Genomic DNA, 22062 nt, shown 5'->3' on the forward strand with positions numbered 1-22062 from the left:
CCCAAGACAGGGCTTTTCCAGACAGAAGGCTGACTACGAAAGCCACCTTAGACCTTTCAGTGGGGAACTGGTCCGACATCATCTCCAAGTGCAATGAACATTGGGAAAGAAAGCCACGGCAAAACTTAGAGTCCCCATCAAATTTATCCGGCAAGGATAGTCGTAGTCCAGAAGTGGCCACTCGCTGCGGAGGAGGTGCAGGAGCTGGCGGAGGAGATGATTGCTGGAGCTGTGGTAGTAACTGTTGTAGCATAACAGTCAGTTGAGACAGCTGTTGGCCTTGTTGCGCTATCTGTTGTGACTGCTGGGCGACCACCGTGGTGAGGTCAGCGACAACTGGCAGAGGAACTTCAGCGGGATCCATGGCCGGATCTACAGTCACGATGCCGGCTGGCAGGTAGTGGATCCTCTGTGCCAGAGAGGGATTGGCGTGGACCGTGCTAGTGGATCGGTTCTAAGTCACTACTGGTTTTCACCAGAGCCCGCCGCAAAGCGGGATGGTCTTGCTGCGGCGGTAGTGACCAGGTCGTATCCACTAGCAACGGCTCTACCTCTCTGGCTGCTGAAGATAGGCGCGGTACAAGGGAGTAGACAGAAGCAAGGTCGGACGTAGCAGAAGGTCGGGGCAGGCAGCAAGGATCGTAGTCAGGGGCAACGGCAGGAGGTCTGGAACACAGGCTAGGAACACACTAGGAAACGCTTTCACTGGCACGATGGCAACAAGATCCGGCGAGGGAGTGAAGGGGAAGTGAGATGATATAGGGAAGTGCACAGGTGATAACACTAATTGGAACCACTGCGCCAATCAGCGGCGCAGTGGCCCTTTAAATCGCAAAGACCCGGCGCGCGCGCGCCCTAGGGAGCGGGGCCGCGCGCGCCGGGACAGGACAGACGGAGAGCGAGTCAGGTACGGGAGCCGGGGTGCGCATCGCGAGCGGGCGCTACCCGCATCGCGAATCGCATCCCGGCTGGAGGCGGTATCGCAGCGCCCCGGGTCAGTGGAACTGACCGGAGCGCTGCAGTGAGAAGAGTGTAGCGAGCGCTCCGGGGAGGAGCGGGGACCCGGAGCGCTCGGCGTAACAGTGTGTGTGTGCGCGTATATATATATATATATATATATATATATATATATATATATATTCTCCGCCGAAATCACTTTTAAACCCATTTCCACCTTTTTTTCCCTTCTCTTCCTCTTACTTTTTTTTCACGTTTTTTTACGTTTTTCTCCTTTTCGCCTCTTTTCTGGGCGTATTATTCTTCTTTTTCTTCTTTTTTTTCGTCTAATGCATACCCCATCAGTGCAGCAATGCTTATTCAATACCGCCAGCAGATGGAGACACTGGGGGATAATTTTCTAAGGATTTATACTGATTTTTCCTGTCTGAATTTGTCGCACAGAAAGTTGCAGGCCAAATATGTGTGACATTTCTGCGACTTTAGCTTCTAGAGCATTTTTACAACATTATACATAGGTGCTGAATACATAAAAAGCGACTGTTCAGCGACAGACAAGTCGCATCGGCTGAAAGTAGGCCAGAATGTCAGTCCATGTTGGAGCAGGTTTAGATACAGTCTAAAGTATAGATCTCAAAGTCTGTGCACAGAATTTAGCAAGGGCCTCGCACCTTCTGATGCATCAGGTAGGTGCACAATAGCATAGCCTAACCCTCTGTACTTTGGTCTATATTGATGCGGGACATAGACAGCCAGCTGATGACCAATCCATTAGTGCAATGGATGGCTGGAAGCATTTGTCTTTGCCTTTGCAATACCACAGAAGCAATGCATGGTCAATGTACAGCAATGACACACCTGTGTGAACAGCCAGGAGACCCCCCCCCCCCCCCATGTTATGTTACATAGTTACATAGTTAGTACGGTCGAAAAAAGACATATGTCCATCAAGTTCAACCAGGGAATTAAGGGGTAGGGGTGTGGCGCGATATTGGGGAAGGGATGAGATTTTATATTTCTTCATAAGCATTAATCTTATTTTGTCAATTAGGAACATTCAGCACCCACCCGCTATCAAGGCAGCTGCCTATCATGTCTCATGCCCTACCTGCACAGGTGTGCTGGCTACTCAAATGATCCAATTAAGGAGGCCATTTAGTCAGCAGCAGCAGAAGTCCTGTGCCTGGACGCTCCAACAGCGGCCAGACACAAGCAGAAGCAGAAGCAGCAGAAGCAGCAGCAGCACCACCTTTTGTTTTTTGGCTGCAGCAGCAGCAAGGCCCACAGGGCTGGCTAGCTGGCTAGCCAGCAAGCAGGTAGCAATGAAAGTAGGAATCTTTCTTTTTAACCCTGTAAGGGGGTGGTGCACTGTACCCGAAGATACTGCCATATCGGGTCAATGCATAGGGCGACGGAAGCAAGCTTCGAAATCGGCCCCCGTTCTCAAAAATCCATTTAATATATGGTCCCCAGATAGGGGACGTATCAGATATTAAACTGATAAGAACAGATTTTTTTTTTTTTTTTTTTTTTATCTAAAGCCGAGGAACGTGCTTTCGATTCACCCAAAGTGCAAGAAAAAGTGCAAACGTGTTACACAAAAAAAAACGTGCACAAAGGATGCGGTCTATCGCAAGCCCTTCTCCGATAGGAGAGAGGCCCCCCAACAAACCTTACCCTTCGCCTCCGGACCAAAAGGTACCTGCGAGGTTCCAGGTTCGATGTCCCTTTTCGCCGAAGCTACTAGGGGACCACAAATGCTCCCGGCATCCCCCTTGGCGTCAGCCAAGGTATCTGCCCGCAGAGCCGATTACGGTAGGTACCCTGCCAAAGCAGGAGTACCCGGGGTGTTTGCAGGGAGGTGTGGAACCTAATGGCCACACACACCTCCCCTAGACCGCCAGGAGGGACACCCAGAAGGGCTACCGCATCCTGACAAATCCTGTGAACACACAACACGCAAAAAGTGACACAGTGAGACAAAAAAGAAATAAATAAGTGAATGTGTGCAGATATACTGCCCGGACATTCGGCCGGATCTATAAAAATTTCTCTGATCCTAGCCAGAAGGCCGGGAATCAAGAGGTGAGTGCCACAAGGTGAAGAGATTATGGTGCCCGTGCGTCAACTCAGTGAGTCTATTCTCCCAGTGAGTTTCGGCACCTCGGGGTCACCACTCCCCGAGGCACAAAAGTACCTCGGCTCTAGACCCTCTCAGCCTCATGGCGAGACCCGGAGGGAACAGGTCACATCGGGGCAGCCGTCGAGCTGATTCCTCAGAACCAGCCCCGGAAAGCCCTGGTACACCTGCATCCTCCATGCAGCACCCATCCCCACCAGCATGAAAACTGATAAGAACAGATACTACACTTGATCTTAGCCAAAAGGCCGAGAAGCGATAACCGTGAAAGGGGCGGGCCCAACAAGGTGCCCTTCATGGGCACTATCACTGCTTGCTGTCAGGGAGGCTGCCAGACAATTTTCCATGCACACTCTGGGCTGGGGGGCAGTCAACCACCAGTACACACAGCAGAACCTAAACCCATACCATTATTGCTAAGCAGCAAGACAGGGGCCCATTGCACTCCCACGGGGCCTTTTTAAATGCAATCCATAACCCGGATTTGCCAGGAACCCTTCTTACTCCTCCTACTTGCATGTGACACTGGGCTTAGGATCTGCATAGGAAACACACACACAAGCACACACCTACCTTTGTTGCCTGCAGATGCCTCCTTGGCTGTCCCCAAACGGTATCAAACCAACACCCACGGGAAGCTGTAAGCATAGAGGACATGCCTGCACCCCATTGGACTTACCTGTGTGGGTTAAACCCGGGTTATTTGACAACCTATGGCGGTGATGGTTCTGCTCAGGCAGAGCAGTGCTGATGCTCCTCATAAAGCTGTCGCTGCTGTGAAGGTTCTAGGTGACATCACAAATCCCTATGGTTACATACACAACAAAGCTGGGTTGTTGTTGTTTACACTCTGCAAGGCCTGTGGAAGTGAGTGACATCATAGCACTGTAGTTCTGAGGGTTCTAGATGGATGCAACAATCTCCTGTTGCTTCTATGAAGGCCATAATAGACGACATCACCAAACAGCTCCATAGTCACATACACAGCAAAGGAGAGATGTTGTTTACACCTAGTGATGTCAGTGGTATTGAGTGACATCACAGCACAGTGCTAAGGCTCCTGGGCCTGGACACAGCAGCGGCTGCAATATCTCAACGGAGAATACGTTTATATATATGTGTGAGTGTGCGCGTATATATATATATATATATATATATATATATATATATATATTTCTCCGCCGAAATCACTTTTAAACCCATTTCCACCTTTTTTTCCCTTCTCTTCCTCTTACTTTTTTTTCACGTTTTTTTACGTTTTTCTCCTTTTCGCCTCTTTTCTGGGCGTATTATTCTTCTTTTTCTTCTTTTTTTTCGTCTAATGCATACCCCATCAGTGCAGCAATGCTTATTCAATACCGCCAGCAGATGGAGACCCTGGGGGATAATTTTCTAAGGATTTATACTGATTTTTCCTGTCTGAATTTGTCGCACAGAAAGTTGCAGGCCAAATATGTGTGACATTTCTGCGACTTTAGCTTCTAGAGCATTTTTACAACATTATACATAGGTGCTGAATACATAAAAAGCGACTGTTCAGCGACAGACAAGTCGCATCGGCTGAAAGTAGGCCAGAATGTCAGTCCATGTTGGAGCAGGTTTAGATACAGTCTAAAGTATAGATCTCAAAGTCTGTGCACAGAATTTAGCAAGGGCCTCGCACCTTCTGATGCATCAGGTAGGTGCACAATAGCATAGCCTAACCCTCTGTACTTTGGTCTATATTGATGCGGGACATAGACAGCCAGCTGATGACCAATCCATTAGTGCAATGGATGGCTGGAAGCATTTGTCTTTGCCTTTGCAATACCACAGAAGCAATGCATGGTCAATGTACAGCAATGACACACCTGTGTGAACAGCCAGGAGACCCCCCCCCATGTTATGTTACATAGTTACATAGTTAGTACGGTCGAAAAAAGACATATGTCCATCAAGTTCAACCAGGGAATTAAGGGGTAGGGGTGTGGCGCGATATTGGGGAAGGGATGAGATTTTATATTTCTTCATAAGCATTAATCTTATTTTGTCAATTAGGAACATTCAGCACCCACCCGCTATCAAGGCAGCTGCCTATCATGTCATGCCCTACCTGCACAGGTGTGCTGGCTACTCAAATGATCCAATTAAGGAGGCTATTTAGTCAGCAGCAGCAGAAGTCCTGTGCCTGGACGCTCCAACAGCGGCCAGACACAAGCAGAAGCAGAAGCAGCAGAAGCAGCAGCAGCACCACCTTTTGTTTTTTGGCTGCAGCAGCAGCAAGGCCCACAGGGCTGGCTAGCTGGCTAGCCAGCAAGCAGGTAGCAATGAAAGTAGGAATCTTTCCTTTTAACCCTGTAAGGGGGTGGTGCACTGTACCCGAAGATACTGCCATATCGGGTCAATGCATAGGGCGACGGAAGCAAGCTTCGAAATCGGCCCCCGTTCTCAAAAATCCATTTAATATATGGTCCCCAGATAGGGGACGTATCAGATATTAAACTGATAAGAACAGATACTACACTTGATCTTAGCCAAAAGGCCGAGAAGCGATAACCGTGAAAGGGGCGGGCCCAACAAGGTGCCCTTCATGGGCACTATCACTGCTTGCTGTCAGGGAGGCTGCCAGACAATTTTCCATGCACACTCTGGGCTGGGGGGCAGTCAACCACCAGTACACACAGCAGAACCTAAACCCATACCATTATTGCTAAGCAGCAAGACAGGGGCCCATTGCACTCCCACGGGGCCTTTTTAAATGCAATCCATAACCCGGATTTGCCAGGAACCCTTCTTACTCCTCCTACTTGCATGTGACACTGGGCTTAGGATCTGCATAGGAAACACACACACAAGCACACACCTACCTTTGTTGCCTGCAGATGCCTCCTTGGCTGTCCCCAAACGGTATCAAACCAACACCCATGGGAAGCTGTAAGCATAGAGGACATGCCTGCACCCCATTGGACTTACCTGTGTGGGTTAAACCCGGGTTATTTGACAACCTATGGCGGTGATGGTTCTGCTCAGGCAGAGCAGTGCTGATGCTCCTCATAAAGCTGTCGCTGCTGTGAAGGTTCTAGGTGACATCACAAATCCCTATGGTTACATACACAACAAAGCTGGGTTGTTGTTGTTTACACTCTGCAAGGCCTGTGGAAGTGAGTGACATCATAGCACTGTAGTTCTGAGGGTTCTAGATGGATGCAACAATCTCCTGTTGCTTCTATGAAGGCCATAATAGACGACATCACCAAACAGCTCCATAGTCACATACACAGCAAAGGAGAGATGTTGTTTACACCTAGTGATGTCAGTGGTATTGAGTGACATCACAGCACAGTGCTAAGGCTCCTGGGCCTGGACACAGCAGCGGCTGCAATATCTCAACGGAGAATACGTTTATATATATGTGTGTGTGTGCGCGTATATATATATATATATATATATATATATATATATATATATATATATTTATATATATATATATATATATATATATAAATATATATATATATATATATATATATATAAATATATATATATATATATATATATTTATATATATATATATATATATATATATATAAATATATATATATATATATATATATATATATATATATATATATATATATATATATATTATATATATATATATATAACAGATGGAGACCCTGGGGGATAATTTTCTAAGGATTTATACTGATTTTTCCTGTCTGAATTTGTCGCACAGAAAGTTGCAGGCCAAATATGTGTGACATTTCTGCGACTTTAGCTTCTAGAGCATTTTTACAACATTATACATAGGTGCTGAATACATAAAAAGCGACTGTTCAGCGACAGACAAGTCGCATCGGCTGAAAGTAGGCCAGAATGTCAGTCCATGTTGGAGCAGGTTTAGATACAGTCTAAAGTATAGATCTCAAAGTCTGTGCACAGAATTTAGCAAGGGCCTCGCACCTTCTGATGCATCAGGTAGGTGCACAATAGCATAGCCTAACCCTCTGTACTTTGGTCTATATTGATGCGGGACATAGACAGCCAGCTGATGACCAATCCATTAGTGCAATGGATGGCTGGAAGCATTTGTCTTTGCCTTTGCAATACCACAGAAGCAATGCATGGTCAATGTACAGCAATGACACACCTGTGTGAACAGCCAGGAGACCCCCCCCCCCCATGTTATGTTACATAGTTACATAGTTAGTACGGTCGAAAAAAGACATATGTCCATCAAGTTCAACCAGGGAATTAAGGGGTAGGGGTGTGGCGCGATATTGGGGAAGGGATGAGATTTTATATTTCTTCATAAGCATTAATCTTATTTTGTCAATTAGGAACATTCAGCATCCACCCGCTATCAAGGCAGCTGCCTATCATGTCATGCCCTACCTGCACAGGTGTGCTGGCTACTCAAATGATCCAATTAAGGAGGCTATTTAGTCAGCAGCAGCAGAAGTCCTGTGCCTGGACGCTCCAACAGCGGCCAGACACAAGCAGAAGCAGAAGCAGCAGAAGCAGCAGCAGCACCACCTTTTGTTTTTTGGCTGCAGCAGCAGCAAGGCCCACAGGGCTGGCTAGCTGGCTAGCCAGCAAGCAGGTAGCAATGAAAGTAGGAATCTTTCTTTTTAACCCTGTAAGGGGGTGGTGCACTGTACCCGAAGATACTGCCATATCGGGTCAATGCATAGGGCGACGGAAGCAAGCTTCGAAATCGGCCCCCGTTCTCAAAAATCCATTTAATATATGGTCCCCAGATAGGGGACGTATCAGATATTAAACTGATAAGAACAGATACTACACTTGATCTTAGCCAAAAGGCCGAGAAGCGATAACCGTGAAAGGGGCGGGCCCAACAAGGTGCCCTTCATGGGCACTATCACTGCTTGCTGTCAGGGAGGCTGCCAGACAATTTTCCATGCACACTCTGGGCTGGGGGGCAGTCAACCACCAGTACACACAGCAGAACCTAAACCCATACCATTATTGCTAAGCAGCAAGACAGGGGCCCATTGCACTCCCACGGGGCCTTTTTAAATGCAATCCATAACCCGGATTTGCCAGGAACCCTTCTTACTCCTCCTACTTGCATGTGACACTGGGCTTAGGATCTGCATAGGAAACACACACACAAGCACACACCTACCTTTGTTGCCTGCAGATGCCTCCTTGGCTGTCCCCAAACGGTATCAAACCAACACCCACGGGAAGCTGTAAGCATAGAGGACATGCCTGCACCCCATTGGACTTACCTGTGTGGGTTAAACCCGGGTTATTTGACAACCTATGGCGGTGATGGTTCTGCTCAGGCAGAGCAGTGCTGATGCTCCTCATAAAGCTGTCGCTGCTGTGAAGGTTCTAGGTGACATCACAAATCCCTATGGTTACATACACAACAAAGCTGGGTTGTTGTTGTTTACACTCTGCAAGGCCTGTGGAAGTGAGTGACATCATAGCACTGTAGTTCTGAGGGTTCTAGATGGATGCAACAATCTCCTGTTGCTTCTATGAAGGCCATAATAGACGACATCACCAAACAGCTCCATAGTCACATACACAGCAAAGGAGAGATGTTGTTTACACCTAGTGATGTCAGTGGTATTGAGTGACATCACAGCACAGTGCTAAGGCTCCTGGGCCTGGACACAGCAGCGGCTGCAATATCTAAACGGAGAATACGTTTATATATATGTGTGTGTGTGCGTATATATATATATATATATATATATATATATATATATATATATATTTCTCCGCCGAAATCACTTTTAAACCCATTTCCACCTTTTTTTCCCTTCTCTTCCTCTTACTTTTTTTTCACGTTTTTTTACGTTTTTCTCCTTTTCGCCTCTTTTCTGGGCGTATTATTCTTCTTTTTCTTCTTTTTTTTCGTCTAATGCATACCCCATCAGTGCAGCAATGCTTATTCAATACCGCCAGCAGATGGAGACACTGGGGGATAATTTTCTAAGGATTTATACTGATTTTTCCTGTCTGAATTTGTCGCACAGAAAGTTGCAGGCCAAATATGTGTGACATTTCTGCGACTTTAGCTTCTAGAGCATTTTTACAACATTATACATAGGTGCTGAATACATAAAAAGCGACTGTTCAGCGACAGACAAGTCGCATCGGCTGAAAGTAGGCCAGAATGTCAGTCCATGTTGGAGCAGGTTTAGATACAGTCTAAAGTATAGATCTCAAAGTCTGTGCACAGAATTTAGCAAGGGCCTCGCACCTTCTGATGCATCAGGTAGGTGCACAATAGCATAGCCTAACCCTCTGTACTTTGGTCTATATTGATGCGGGACATAGACAGCCAGCTGATGACCAATCCATTAGTGCAATGGATGGCTGGAAGCATTTGTCTTTGCCTTTGCAATACCACAGAAGCAATGCATGGTCAATGTACAGCAATGACACACCTGTGTGAACAGCCAGGAGACCCCCCCCCCCCCATGTTATGTTACATAGTTACATAGTTAGTACGGTCGAAAAAAGACATATGTCCATCAAGTTCAACCAGGGAATTAAGGGGTAGGGGTGTGGCGCGATATTGGGGAAGGGATGAGATTTTATATTTCTTCATAAGCATTAATCTTATTTTGTCAATTAGGAACATTCAGCACCCACCCGCTATCAAGGCAGCTGCCTATCATGTCATGCCCTACCTGCACAGGTGTGCTGGCTACTCAAATGATCCAATTAAGGAGGCCATTTAGTCAGCAGCAGCAGAAGTCCTGTGCCTGGACGCTCCAACAGCGGCCAGACACAAGCAGAAGCAGAAGCAGCAGAAGCAGCAGCAGCACCACCTTTTGTTTTTTGGCTGCAGCAGCAGCAAGGCCCACAGGGCTGGCTAGCTGGCTAGCCAGCAAGCAGGTAGCAATGAAAGTAGGAATCTTTCTTTTTAACCCTGTAAGGGGGTGGTGCACTGTACCCGAAGATACTGCCATATCGGGTCAATGCATAGGGCGACGGAAGCAAGCTTCGAAATCGGCCCCCGTTCTCAAAAATCCATTTAATATATGGTCCCCAGATAGGGGACGTATCAGATATTAAACTGATAAGAACAGATACTACACTTGATCTTAGCCAAAAGGCCGAGAAGCGATAACCGTGAAAGGGGCGGGCCCAACAAGGTGCCCTTCATGGGCACTATCACTGCTTGCTGTCAGGGAGGCTGCCAGACAATTTTCCATGCACACTCTGGGCTGGGGGGCAGTCAACCACCAGTACACACAGCAGAACCTAAACCCATACCATTATTGCTAAGCAGCAAGACAGGGGCCCATTGCACTCCCACGGGGCCTTTTTAAATGCAATCCATAACCCGGATTTGCCAGGAACCCTTCTTACTCCTCCTACTTGCATGTGACACTGGGCTTAGGATCTGCATAGGAAACACACACACAAGCACACACCTACCTTTGTTGCCTGCAGATGCCTCCTTGGCTGTCCCCAAACGGTATCAAACCAACACCCACGGGAAGCTGTAAGCATAGAGGACATGCCTGCACCCCATTGGACTTACCTGTGTGGGTTAAACCCGGGTTATTTGACAACCTATGGCGGTGATGGTTCTGCTCAGGCAGAGCAGTGCTGATGCTCCTCATAAAGCTGTCGCTGCTGTGAAGGTTCTAGGTGACATCACAAATCCCTATGGTTACATACACAACAAAGCTGGGTTGTTGTTGTTTACACTCTGCAAGGCCTGTGGAAGTGAGTGACATCATAGCACTGTAGTTCTGAGGGTTCTAGATGGATGCAACAATCTCCTGTTGCTTCTATGAAGGCCATAATAGACGACATCACCAAACAGCTCCATAGTCACATACACAGCAAAGGAGAGATGTTGTTTACACCTAGTGATGTCAGTGGTATTGAGTGACATCACAGCACAGTGCTAAGGCTCCTGGGCCTGGACACAGCAGCGGCTGCAATATCTCAACGGAGAATACGTTTATATATATGTGTGTGTGTGCGCGTATATATATATATATATATATATATATATATATATATATATATTTCTCCGCCGAAATCACTTTTAAACCCATTTCCACCTTTTTTTCCCTTCTCTTCCTCTTACTTTTTTTTCACGTTTTTTTACGTTTTTCTCCTTTTCGCCTCTTTTCTGGGCGTATTATTCTTCTTTTTCTTCTTTTTTTTCGTCTAATGCATACCCCATCAGTGCAGCAATGCTTATTCAATACCGCCAGCAGATGGAGACACTGGGGGATAATTTTCTAAGGATTTATACTGATTTTTCCTGTCTGAATTTGTCGCACAGAAAGTTGCAGGCCAAATATGTGTGACATTTCTGCGACTTTAGCTTCTAGAGCATTTTTACAACATTATACATAGGTGCTGAATACATAAAAAGCGACTGTTCAGCGACAGACAAGTCGCATCGGCTGAAAGTAGGCCAGAATGTCAGTCCATGTTGGAGCAGGTTTAGATACAGTCTAAAGTATAGATCTCAAAGTCTGTGCACAGAATTTAGCAAGGGCCTCGCACCTTCTGATGCATCAGGTAGGTGCACAATAGCATAGCCTAACCCTCTGTACTTTGGTCTATATTGATGCGGGACATAGACAGCCAGCTGATGACCAATCCATTAGTGCAATGGATGGCTGGAAGCATTTGTCTTTGCCTTTGCAATACCACAGAAGCAATGCATGGTCAATGTACAGCAATGACACACCTGTGTGAACAGCCAGGAGACCCCCCCCATGTTATGTTACATAGTTACATAGTTAGTACGGTCGAAAAAAGACATATGTCCATCAAGTTCAACCAGGGAATTAAGGGGTAGGGGTGTGGCGCGATATTGGGGAAGGGATGAGATTTTATATTTCTTCATAAGCATTAATCTTATTTTGTCAATTAGGAACATTCAGCACCCACCCGCTATCAAGGCAGCTGCCTATCATGTCATGCCCTACCTGCACAGGTGTGCTGGCTACTCAAATGATCCAATTAAGGAGGCCATTTAGTCAGCAGCAGCAGAAGTCCTGTGCCTGGACGCTCCAACAGCGGCCAGACACAAGCAGAAGCAGAAGCAGCAGAAGCAGCAGCAGCACCACCTTTTGTTTTTTGGCTGCAGCAGCAGCAAGGCCCACAGGGCTGGCTAGCTGGCTAGCCAGCAAGCAGGTAGCAATGAAAGTAGGAATCTTTCTTTTTAACCCTGTAAGGGGGTGGTGCACTGTACCCGAAGATACTGCCATATCGGGTCAATGCATAGGGCGACGGAAGCAAGCTTCGAAATCGGCCCCCGTTCTCAAAAATCCATTTAATATATGGTCCCCAGATAGGGGACGTATCAGATATTAAACTGATAAGAACAGATACTACACTTGATCTTAGCCAAAAGGCCGAGAAGCGATAACCGTGAAAGGGGCGGGCCCAACAAGGTGCCCTTCATGGGCACTATCACTGCTTGCTGTCAGGGAGGCTGCCAGACAATTTTCCATGCACACTCTGGGCTGGGGGGCAGTCAACCACCAGTACACACAGCAGAACCTAAACCCATACCATTATTGCTAAGCAGCAAGACAGGGGCCCATTGCACTCCCACGGGGCCTTTTTAAATGCAATCCATAACCCGGATTTGCCAGGAACCCTTCTTACTCCTCCTACTTGCATGTGACACTGGGCTTAGGATCTGCATAGGAAACACACACACAAGCACACACCTACCTTTGTTGCCTGCAGATGCCTCCTTGGCTGTCCCCAAACGGTATCAAACCAACACCCACGGGAAGCTGTAAGCATAGAGGACATGCCTGCACCCCATTGGACTTACCTGTGTGGGTTAAACCCGGGTTATTTGACAACCTATGGCGGTGATGGTTCTGCTCAGGCAGAGCAGTGCTGATGCTCCTCATAAAGCTGTCGCTGCTGTGAAGGTTCTAGGTGACATCACAAATCCCTATGGTTACATACACAACAAAGCTGGGTTGTTGTTGTTTACACTCTGCAAGGCCTGTGGAAGTGAGTGACATCATAGCACTGTAGTTCTGAGGGTTCTAGATGGATGCAACAATCTCCTGTTGCTTCTATGAAGGCCATAATAGACGACATCACCAAACAGCTCCATAGTCACATACACAGCAAAGGAGAGATGTTGTTTACACCTAGTGATGTCAGTGGTATTGAGTGACATCACAGCACAGTGCTAAGGCTCCTGGGCCTGGACACAGCAGCGGCTGCAATATCTCAACGGAGAATACGTTTATATATATGTGTGTGTGTGCGCGTATATATATATATATATATATATATATATATATATATATATTTCTCCGCCGAAATCACTTTTAAACCCATTTCCACCTTTTTTTCCCTTCTCTTCCTCTTACTTTTTTTTCACGTTTTTTTAAGTTTTTCTCCTTTTCGCCTCTTTTCTGGGCGTATTATTCTTCTTTTTCTTCTTTTTTTTCGTCTAATGCATACCCCATCAGTGCAGCAATGCTTATTCAATACCGCCAGCAGATGGAGACACTGGGGGATAATTTTCTAAGGATTTATACTGATTTTTCCTGTCTGAATTTGTCGCACAGAAAGTTGCAGGCCAAATATGTGTGACATTTCTGCGACTTTAGCTTCTAGAGCATTTTTACAACATTATACATAGGTGCTGAATACATAAAAAGCGACTGTTCAGCGACAGACAAGTCGCATCGGCTGAAAGTAGGCCAGAATGTCAGTCCATGTTGGAGCAGGTTTAGATACAGTCTAAAGTATAGATCTCAAAGTCTGTGCACAGAATTTAGCAAGGGCCTCGCACCTTCTGATGCATCAGGTAGGTGCACAATAGCATAGCCTAACCCTCTGTACTTTGGTCTATATTGATGCGGGACATAGACAGCCAGCTGATGACCAATCCATTAGTGCAATGGATGGCTGGAAGCATTTGTCTTTGCCTTTGCAATACCACAGAAGCAATGCATGGTCAATGTACAGCAATGACACACCTGTGTGAACAGCCAGGAGACCCCCCCCCCCCCCCCATGTTATGTTACATAGTTACATAGTTAGTACGGTCGAAAAAAGACATATGTCCATCAAGTTCAACCAGGGAATTAAGGGGTAGGGGTGTGGCGCGATATTGGGGAAGGGATGAGATTTTATATTTCTTCATAAGCATTAATCTTATTTTGTCAATTAGGAACATTCAGCACCCACCCGCTATCAAGGCAGCTGCCTATCATGTCATGCCCTACCTGCACAGGTGTGCTGGCTACTCAAATGATCCAATTAAGGAGGCCATTTAGTCAGCAGCAGCAGAAGTCCTGTGCCTGGACGCTCCAACAGCGGCCAGACACAAGCAGAAGCAGAAGCAGCAGAAGCAGCAGCAGCACCACCTTTTGTTTTTTGGCTGCAGCAGCAGCAAGGCCCACAGGGCTGGCTAGCTGGCTAGCCAGCAAGCAGGTAGCAATGAAAGTAGGAATCTTTCTTTTTAACCCTGTAAGGGGGTGGTGCACTGTACCCGAAGATACTGCCATATCGGGTCAATGCATAGGGCGACGGAAGCAAGCTTCGAAATCGGCCCCCGTTCCCAAAAATCCATTTAATATATGGTCCCCAGATAGGGGACGTATCAGATATTAAACTGATAAGAACAGATACTACACTTGATCTTAGCCAAAAGGCCGAGAAGCGATAACCGTGAAAGGGGCGGGCCCAACAAGGTGCCCTTCATGGGCACTATCACTGCTTGCTGTCAGGGAGGCTGCCAGACAATTTTCCATGCACACTCTGGGCTGGGGGGCAGTCAACCACCAGTACACACAGCAGAACCTAAACCCATACCATTATTGCTAAGCAGCAAGACAGGGGCCCATTGCACTCCCACGGGGCCTTTTTAAATGCAATCCATAACCCGGATTTGCCAGGAACCCTTCTTACTCCTCCTACTTGCATGTGACACTGGGCTTAGGATCTGCATAGGAAACACACACACAAGCACACACCTACCTTTGTTGCCTGCAGATGCCTCCTTGGCTGTCCCCAAACGGTATCAAACCAACACCCACGGGAAGCTGTAAGCATAGAGGACATGCCTGCACCCCATTGGACTTACCTGTGTGGGTTAAACCCGGGTTATTTGACAACCTATGGCGGTGATGGTTCTGCTCAGGCAGAGCAGTGCTGATGCTCCTCATAAAGCTGTCGCTGCTGTGAAGGTTCTAGGTGACATCACAAATCCCTATGGTTACATACACAACAAAGCTGGGTTGTTGTTGTTTACACTCTGCAAGGCCTGTGGAAGTGAGTGACATCATAGCACTGTAGTTCTGAGGGTTCTAGATGGATGCAACAATCTCCTGTTGCTTCTATGAAGGCCATAATAGACGACATCACCAAACAGCTCCATAGTCACATACACAGCAAAGGAGAGATGTTGTTTACACCTAGTGATGTCAGTGGTATTGAGTGACATCACAGCACAGTGCTAAGGCTCCTGGGCCTGGACACAGCAGCGGCTGCAATATCTCAACGGAGAATACGTTTATATATATGTGTGTGTGTGTGCGCGTATATATATATATATATATATATATATATATATATATATATATATATATTTCTCCGCCGAAATCACTTTTAAACCCATTTCCACCTTTTTTTCCCTTCTCTTCCTCTTACTTTTTTTTCACGTTTTTTTACGTTTTTCTCCTTTTCGCCTCTTTTCTGGGCGTATTATTCTTCTTTTTCTTCTTTTTTTTCGTCTAATGCATACCCCATCAGTGCAGCAATGCTTATTCAATACCGCCAGCAGATGGAGACACTGGGGGATAATTTTCTAAGGATTTATACTGATTTTTCCTGTCTGAATTTGTCGCACAGAAAGTTGCAGGCCAAATATGTGTGACATTTCTGCGACTTTAGCTTCTAGAGCATTTTTACAACATTATACATAGGTGCTGAATACATAAAAAGCGACTGTTCAGCGACAGACAAGTCGCATCGGCTGAAAGTAGGCCAGAATGTCAGTCCATGTTGGAGCAGGTTTAGATACAGTCTAAAGTATAGATCTCAAAGTCTGTGCACAGAATTTAGCAAGGGCCTCGCACCTTCTGATGCATCAGGTAGGTGCACAATAGCATAGCCTAACCCTCTGTACTTTGGTCTATATTGATGCGGGACATAGACAGCCAGCTGATGACCAATCCATTAGTGCAATGGATGGCTGGAAGCATTTGTCTTTGCCTTTGCAATACCACAGAAGCAATGCATGGTCAATGTACAGCAATGACACACCTGTGTGAACAGCCAGGAGACCCCCCCCCCCCCCATGTTATGTTACATAGTTACATAGTTAGTACGGTCGAAAAAAGACATATGTCCATCAAGTTCAACCAGGGAATTAAGGGGTAGGGGTGTGGCGCGATATTGGGGAAGGGATGAGATTTTATATTTCTTCATAAGCATTAATCTTATTTTGTCAATTAGGAACATTCAGCACCCACCCGCTATCAAGGCAGCTGCCTATCATGTCATGCCCTACCTGCACAGGTGTGCTGGCTACTCAAATGATCCAATTAAGGAGGCCATTTAGTCAGCAGCAGCAGAAGTCCTGTGCCTGGACGCTCCAACAGCGGCCAGACACAAGCAGAAGCAGAAGCAGCAGAAGCAGCAGCAGCACCACCTTTTGTTTTTTGGCTGCAGCAGCAGCAAGGCCCACAGGGCTGGCTAGCTGGCTAGCCAGCAAGCAGGTAGCAATGAAAGTAGGAATCTTTCTTTTTAACCCTGTAAGGGGGTGGTGCACTGTACCCGAAGATACTGCCATATCGGGTCAATGCATAGGGCGACGGAAGCAAGCTTCGAAATCGGCCCCCGTTCTCAAAAATCCATTTAATATATGGTCCCCAGATAGGGGACGTATCAGATATTAAACTGATAAGAACAGATACTACACTTGATCTTAGCCAAAAGGCCGAGAAGCGATAACCGTGAAAGGGGCGGGCCCAACAAGGTGCCCTTCATGGGCACTATCACTGCTTGCTGTCAGGGAGGCTGCCAGACAATTTTCCATGCACACTCTGGGCTGGGGGGCAGTCAACCACCAGTACACACAGCAGAACCTAAACCCATACCATTATTGCTAAGCAGCAAGACAGGGGCCCATTGCACTCCCACGGGGCCTTTTTAAATGCAATCCATAACCCGGATTTGCCAGGAACCCTTCTTACTCCTCCTACTTGCATGTGACACTGGGCTTAGGATCTGCATAGGAAACACACACACAAGCACACACCTACCTTTGTTGCCTGCAGATGCCTCCTTGGCTGTCCCCAAACGGTATCAAACCAACACCCACGGGAAGCTGTAAGCATAGAGGACATGCCTGCACCCCATTGGACTTACCTGTGTGGGTTAAACCCGGGTTATTTGACAACCTATGGCGGTGATGGTTCTGCTCAGGCAGAGCAGTGCTGATGCTCCTCATAAAGCTGTCGCTGCTGTGAAGGTTCTAGGTGACATCACAAATCCCTATGGTTACATACACAACAAAGCTGGGTTGTTGTTGTTTACACTCTGCAAGGCCTGTGGAAGTGAGTGACATCATAGCACTGTAGTTCTGAGGGTTCTAGATGGATGCAACAATCTCCTGTTGCTTCTATGAAGGCCATAATAGACGACATCACCAAACAGCTCCATAGTCACATACACAGCAAAGGAGAGATGTTGTTTACACCTAGTGATGTCAGTGGTATTGAGTGACATCACAGCACAGTGCTAAGGCTCCTGGGCCTGGACACAGCAGCGGCTGCAATATCTCAACGGAGAATACGTTTATATATATGTGTGTGTGTGCGCGTATATATATATATATATATATATATATATATATATATATATATATATATTTCTCCGCCGAAATCACTTTTAAACCCATTTCCACCTTTTTTTCCCTTCTCTTCCTCTTACTTTTTTTTCACGTTTTTTTACGTTTTTCTCCTTTTCGCCTCTTTTCTGGGCGTATTATTCTTCTTTTTCTTCTTTTTTTTTGTCTAATGCATACCCCATCAGTGCAGCAATGCTTATTCAATACCGCCAGCAGATGGAGACACTGGGGGATAATTTTCTAAGGATTTATACTGATTTTTCCTGTCTGAATTTGTCGCACAGAAAGTTGCAGGCCAAATATGTGTGACATTTCTGCGACTTTAGCTTCTAGAGCATTTTTACAACATTATACATAGGTGCTGAATACATAAAAAGCGACTGTTCAGCGACAGACAAGTCGCATCGGCTGAAAGTAGGCCAGAATGTCAGTCCATGTTGGAGCAGGTTTAGATACAGTCTAAAGTATAGATCTCAAAGTCTGTGCACAGAATTTAGCAAGGGCCTCGCACCTTCTGATGCATCAGGTAGGTGCACAATAGCATAGCCTAACCCTCTGTACTTTGGTCTATATTGATGCGGGACATAGACAGCCAGCTGATGACCAATTCATTAGTGCAATGGATGGCTGGAAGCATTTGTCTTTGCCTTTGCAATACCACAGAAGCAATGCATGGTCAATGTACAGCAATGACACACCTGTGTGAACAGCCAGGAGACCCCCCCCCCCCCCCATGTTATGTTACATAGTTACATAGTTAGTACGGTCGAAAAAAGACATATGTCCATCAAGTTCAACCAGGGAATTAAGGGGTAGGGGTGTGGCGCGATATTGGGGAAGGGATGAGATTTTATATTTCTTCATAAGCATTAATCTTATTTTGTCAATTAGGAACATTCAGCACCCACCCGCTATCAAGGCAGCTGCCTATCATGTCATGCCCTACCTGCACAGGTGTGCTGGCTACTCAAATGATCCAATTAAGGAGGCCATTTAGTCAGCAGCAGCAGAAGTCCTGTGCCTGGACGCTCCAACAGCGGCCAGACACAAGCAGAAGCAGAAGCAGCAGAAGCAGCAGCAGCACCACCTTTTGTTTTTTGGCTGCAGCAGCAGCAAGGCCCACAGGGCTGGCTAGCTGGCTAGCCAGCAAGCAGGTAGCAATGAAAGTAGGAATCTTTCTTTTTAACCCTGTAAGGGGGTGGTGCACTGTACCCGAAGATACTGCCATATCGGGTCAATGCATAGGGCGACGGAAGCAAGCTTCGAAATCGGCCCCCGTTCTCAAAAATCCATTTAATATATGGTCCCCAGATAGGGGACGTATCAGATATTAAACTGATAAGAACAGATACTACACTTGATCTTAGCCAAAAGGCCGAGAAGCGATAACCGTGAAAGGGGCGGGCCCAACAAGGTGCCCTTCATGGGCACTATCACTGCTTGCTGTCAGGGAGGCTGCCAGACAATTTTCCATGCACACTCTGGGCTGGGGGGCAGTCAACCACCAGTACACACAGCAGAACCTAAACCCATACCATTATTGCTAAGCAGCAAGACAGGGGCCCATTGCACTCCCACGGGGCCTTTTTAAATGCAATCCATAACCCGGATTTGCCAGGAACCCTTCTTACTCCTCCTACTTGCATGTGACACTGGGCTTAGGATCTGCATAGGAAACACACACACAAGCACACACCTATCTTTGTTGCCTGCAGATGCCTCCTTGGCTGTCCCCAAACGGTATCAAACCAACACCCACGGGAAGCTGTAAGCATAGAGGACATGCCTGCACCCCATTGGACTTACCTGTGTGGGTTAAACCCGGGTTATTTGACAACCTATGGCGGTGATGGTTCTGCTCAGGCAGAGCAGTGCTGATGCTCCTCATAAAGCTGTCGCTGCTGTGAAGGTTCTAGGTGACATCACAAATCCCTATGGTTACATACACAACAAAGCTGGGTTGTTGTTGTTTACACTCTGCAAGGCCTGTGGAAGTGAGTGACATCATAGCACTGTAGTTCTGAGGGTTCTAGATGGATGCAACAATCTCCTGTTGCTTCTATGAAGGCCATAATAGACGACATCACCAAACAGCTCCATAGTCACATACACAGCAAAGGAGAGATGTTGTTTACACCTAGTGATGTCAGTGGTATTGAGTGACATCACAGCACAGTGCTAAGGCTCCTGGGCCTGGACACAGCAGCGGCTGCAATATCTCAACGGAGAATACGTTTATATATATGTGTGTGTGTGCGCGTATATATATATATATATATATATATATATATATATATATATATATATATATTTCTCCGCCGAAATCACTTTTAAACCCATTTCCACCTTTTTTTCCCTTCTCTTCCTCTTACTTTTTTTTCACGTTTTTTTACGTTTTTCTCCTTTTCGCCTCTTTTCTGGGCGTATTATTCTTCTTTTTCTTCTTTTTTTTTCGTCTAATGCATACCCCATCAGTGCAGCAATGCTTATTCAATACCGCCAGCAGATGGAGACACTGGGGGATAATTTTCTAAGGATTTATACTGATTTTTCCTGTCTGAATTTGTCGCACAGAAAGTTGCAGGCCAAATATGTGTGACATTTCTGCGACTTTAGCTTCTAGAGCATTTTTACAACATTATACATAGGTGCTGAATACATAAAAAGCGACTGTTCAGCGACAGACAAGTCGCATCGGCTGAAAGTAGGCCAGAATGTCAGTCCATGTTGGAGCAGGTTTAGATACAGTCTAAAGTATAGATCTCAAAGTCTGTGCACAGAATTTAGCAAGGGCCTCGCACCTTCTGATGCATCAGGTAGGTGCACAATAGCATAGCCTAACCCTCTGTACTTTGGTCTATATTGATGCGGGACATAGACAGCCAGCTGATGACCAATCCATTAGTGCAATGGATGGCTGGAAGCATTTGTCTTTGCCTTTGCAATACCACAGAAGCAATGCATGGTCAATGTACAGCAATGACACACCTGTGTGAACAGCCAGGAGACCCCCCCATGTTATGTTACATAGTTACATAGTTAGTACGGTCGAAAAAAGACATATGTCCATCAAGTTCAACCAGGGAATTAAGGGGTAGGGGTGTGGCGCGATATTGGGGAAGGGATGAGATTTTATATTTCTTCATAAGCATTAATCTTATTTTGTCAATTAGGAACATTCAGCACCCACCCGCTATCAAGGCAGCTGCCTATCATGTCATGCCCTACCTGCACAGGTGTGCTGGCTACTCAAATGATCCAATTAAGGAGGCCATTTAGTCAGCAGCAGCAGAAGTCCTGTGCCTGGACGCTCCAACAGCGGCCAGACACAAGCAGAAGCAGAAGCAGCAGAAGCAGCAGCAGCACCACCTTTTGTTTTTTGGCTGCAGCAGCAGCAAGGCCCACAGGGCTGGCTAGCTGGCTAGCCAGCAAGCAGGTAGCAATGAAAGTAGGAATCTTTCTTTTTAACCCTGTAAGGGGGTGGTGCACTGTACCCGAAGATACTGCCATATCGGGTCAATGCATAGGGCGACGGAAGCAAGCTTCGAAATCGGCCCCCGTTCTCAAAAATCCATTTAATATATGGTCCCCAGATAGGGGACGTATCAGATATTAAACTGATAAGAACAGATACTACACTTGATCTTAGCCAAAAGGCCGAGAAGTGATAACCGTGAAAGGGGCGGGCCCAACAAGGTGCCCTTCATGGGCACTATCACTGCTTGCTGTCAGGGAGGCTGCCAGACAATTTTCCATGCACACTCTGGGCTGGGGGGCAGTCAACCACCAGTACACACAGCAGAACCTAAACCCATACCATTATTGCTAAGCAGCAAGACAGGGGCCCATTGCACTCCCACGGGGCCTTTTTAAATGCAATCCATAACCCGGATTTGCCAGGAACCCTTCTTACTCCTCCTACTTGCATGTGACACTGGGCTTAGGATCTGCATAGGAAACACACACACAAGCACACACCTACCTTTGTTGCCTGCAGATGCCTCCTTGGCTGTCCCCAAACGGTATCAAACCAACACCCACGGGAAGCTGTAAGCATAGAGGACATGCCTGCACCCCATTGGACTTACCTGTGTGGGTTAAACCCGGGTTATTTGACAACCTATGGCGG

General features: G+C 46.6%; 9 non-coding genes and 1 pseudogene across 9 annotated transcripts; all 10 read right to left on the reverse strand.

Annotated features, from left to right (window-relative positions):
• Window positions 1–2315: 2315 nt before the first annotated feature.
• LOC130314914 (U2 spliceosomal RNA) lies at window positions 2316–2503 on the reverse strand. The gene has a single exon (XR_008862522.1). It is a non-coding gene; the product is annotated as a U2 spliceosomal RNA (small nuclear RNA).
• Window positions 2504–3197: 694 nt separating this feature from the next.
• On the reverse strand, window positions 3198–3357 carry LOC130314930 (U2 spliceosomal RNA; annotated as a pseudogene).
• Window positions 3358–5439: 2082 nt separating this feature from the next.
• LOC130314801 (U2 spliceosomal RNA) lies at window positions 5440–5630 on the reverse strand. The gene has a single exon (XR_008862423.1). It is a non-coding gene; the product is annotated as a U2 spliceosomal RNA (small nuclear RNA).
• Window positions 5631–7721: 2091 nt separating this feature from the next.
• On the reverse strand, window positions 7722–7912 carry LOC130314802 (U2 spliceosomal RNA). The gene has a single exon (XR_008862424.1). It is a non-coding gene; the product is annotated as a U2 spliceosomal RNA (small nuclear RNA).
• A 2088-nt stretch (window positions 7913–10000) lies between these two features.
• On the reverse strand, window positions 10001–10191 carry LOC130314803 (U2 spliceosomal RNA). Its single transcript, XR_008862425.1, has one exon. It is a non-coding gene; the product is annotated as a U2 spliceosomal RNA (small nuclear RNA).
• Window positions 10192–12274: 2083 nt separating this feature from the next.
• Window positions 12275–12465, reverse strand: LOC130314804 (U2 spliceosomal RNA). Its single transcript, XR_008862426.1, has one exon. It is a non-coding gene; the product is annotated as a U2 spliceosomal RNA (small nuclear RNA).
• A 2089-nt stretch (window positions 12466–14554) lies between these two features.
• On the reverse strand, window positions 14555–14745 carry LOC130314961 (U2 spliceosomal RNA). Its single transcript, XR_008862548.1, has one exon. It is a non-coding gene; the product is annotated as a U2 spliceosomal RNA (small nuclear RNA).
• Window positions 14746–16842: 2097 nt separating this feature from the next.
• Window positions 16843–17033, reverse strand: LOC130314805 (U2 spliceosomal RNA). Its single transcript, XR_008862427.1, has one exon. It is a non-coding gene; the product is annotated as a U2 spliceosomal RNA (small nuclear RNA).
• A 2096-nt stretch (window positions 17034–19129) lies between these two features.
• Window positions 19130–19320, reverse strand: LOC130314807 (U2 spliceosomal RNA). The gene has a single exon (XR_008862429.1). It is a non-coding gene; the product is annotated as a U2 spliceosomal RNA (small nuclear RNA).
• Window positions 19321–21411: 2091 nt separating this feature from the next.
• Window positions 21412–21602, reverse strand: LOC130314871 (U2 spliceosomal RNA). Its single transcript, XR_008862487.1, has one exon. It is a non-coding gene; the product is annotated as a U2 spliceosomal RNA (small nuclear RNA).
• Between the last annotated feature and the right edge of the window lie 460 nt (window positions 21603–22062).

This window comes from Hyla sarda, unplaced genomic scaffold, assembly GCF_029499605.1.
Source record: "Hyla sarda isolate aHylSar1 unplaced genomic scaffold, aHylSar1.hap1 scaffold_185, whole genome shotgun sequence".
In the NCBI taxonomy this organism is placed as follows: domain Eukaryota; kingdom Metazoa; phylum Chordata; class Amphibia; order Anura; family Hylidae; genus Hyla; species Hyla sarda.